General features: G+C 49.0%; 1 pseudogene; it reads right to left on the bottom strand.

Moving 5' to 3' along the window:
* Window positions 1-425: 425 nt before the first annotated feature.
* Window positions 426-542, bottom strand: LOC124555106 (annotated as a pseudogene).
* Between the last annotated feature and the right edge of the window lie 1,768 nt (window positions 543-2,310).

The following is a 2,310-nucleotide window of genomic DNA, read 5'->3' as shown; positions in this document are numbered from 1 at the left end:
ACCATTTGAAGAAGATCTTGCAACGAGTTATCTCTGCGAATACACACAGAATGTCAAAATGTGATTCATGTGCCCACATAAAAGCTGAACTGGGGTTCATTCCTTGGCAGGCTTAAAATATTCACGTAATTAGTTCGATCATAATTTCGCATGCAGCGCAGCATAGATGGCAGCAGTAGACCATTACAAACTAGTTAATGAAATAATTAGACACCAAGATTAAGCACTCCGTCTTCAGGCCACAAGCGGCCCATCGGGACCATCCGACCGCCGTGTCATCCTCAGTGGAGGATGCGGATAGGAGGGGCGTGTGGTCAGCACACCGCTCTCCCGGTCGTTATGATGGTTTTCTTTGACCGGAGCCGCTACTATTCGGTCGAGTAGCTCCTCAATTGGCATCACGAGGCTGAGTGCACCCCGAAAAATGGCAACAGCACATGGCAGCTGGATGGTCACCCATCCAAGTGCCAGCCACGCCCGACAGCGCTTAACTTCGGTGATCTCACGGGAACTGGTGTATCCACTGCGGCAAGGCCGTTACCAGACACCAAGATTAAATTCTCACAAAAATTTTAATGTCAAATAAGGCAATTACATTTATTAGATGCACATAAGAAAAAATACAAGACTGTCACTCGCGAGTAAATGAATGAAACAGTGAGCTAGATTGATTATAGGCTTACATCTGAGTCGTATTCACGATAAACTGAAAAAGTCATTTTAATTGGCTATTAACAGGCGTAAGTATGACCAGAAATTTACAGAAGGACGCCCCACTACCTGGGACAGAAAGAAAGAAGCTCTGCTCGCCATCTGCCTATTCCACCACGTTCACGGCTGTCACTCACTACGGAGAGACCCTACAGCGTGCTGCATGCTGGTCATCCTGCTTCCCAGTGAGCGCTACGTTGTAAGCTACTACAACGATCATCGACGTGCTAATTATGCCTCCTCAGACCACAGCATCTGGACCATCAATGCAACCATGTTCTACAATTTTTCTGGATGAATTAAGTGTCCCCACCTCTCGTCCTAGGAGTAGAACCGCCGTTCAGAGTGAACCTGCTCTCATTCGAAAAGAGCGCTCGGTCCCACTCCTCGTTGGTCCCTACAGTCTTGGCATAATTGGAAACGGTGCCTGCGACGTGCGGGTGTCAGTGGAAAACACTGTACTGGGCGTCGGCCAAAGAGAAAAACCCCATGCAGTCGTCGTGGAGTGTAAGAAGGCGTCTTGCAGTCCTGTTAAATGTGGTTACAAATAAACTCGATGTTTGACGTGGGTCCTTTCTTTGCTGTTGCACCACGTAGTGGTCATCTGCTGCTGTATTTGACTGTGGTAGACCACCTCCTCTCCTTCGGGCATCAGTGCCTGTCGCTTGGCTCGAAAAGAGAAAGGAAGGAAGTTTAGAATTTAGTGTTCTGTCTACAACGAGGTCATTAGATGCGGAGCAAAAGTTCGGATTAATGGGGAAGGAACTCGGCCGTGCCTTTCTCAAAGAAACCGTCGTGACATTTGACTGGAGGGATTTAGAGAAATGGTTAAGAACGATCCTGCTCGAATGAAAAAAAAATGGTGGGCAATACCAAACTTCTGGCTGAGCCGTGGGCGGCTCGCTTTGATGACGTTCATAGCTTGGCATCTCGTAATAGCGATAGTGGCGTCTCGTTTTCTTAGTGTGTTCACTGGCGCCACTGCGTTTGCTTGCCTTGTCGGTCCGTAAGTGGCAGCAGCAGTGCTTATCGATAGTGCGTACTGTGGTACCATCTTTGGAGTGGCTTCTAGTATTTCCGGGTCGTCGTGTGTCGAGTGAGTTGAGTTGGGACGGAGCAGCAGTGAGGTCCGCACAGCCAGTACTCGCCCGACCGCTGGCGGCACACACGGACTGTCCGACGGAAGGATGTGGTCCCAAGAGTGGACGACCAAGTCAGGGACCGGATTCAGCGAGTTTTAGTCGAATGAACCGTGATATTCGAGTAGCGCAACTTTCACCTGTGTGTGTGTGTGTCCGCCCATCGAAGTGGCCTCATGGCAATAAGTTGTTAGTGAACGATTTATACTGGGATCTTTCCCATGCCTGACTCGAGTGGGGATGACACTTGGTTGGTCGCTCGGTGGGTCGTCGCAACGGACGACGTGCATTTGGTCTTCCGACCGCTTCTGTCTTCTCTGTCTTTGTGACGACTTATAATACGTCCGTGTTGTTTCACAGTGACTGGTTTTAGTATTGTGAGTCGTTGGTGGAATTGTTTTCCCGGATCCGTGTGTATCTTGTGCTTCTGAATGAGCAGTTATTTTAATGCGGTCTGCGT

This window comes from Schistocerca americana, chromosome 1, assembly GCF_021461395.2.
Source record: "Schistocerca americana isolate TAMUIC-IGC-003095 chromosome 1, iqSchAmer2.1, whole genome shotgun sequence".
Taxonomy (NCBI): Eukaryota; Metazoa; Arthropoda; class Insecta; order Orthoptera; family Acrididae; genus Schistocerca; species Schistocerca americana.
Note: the sequence above shows the minus strand (reverse complement) of the source record. Positions and strands in the feature narration are given on the sequence as shown.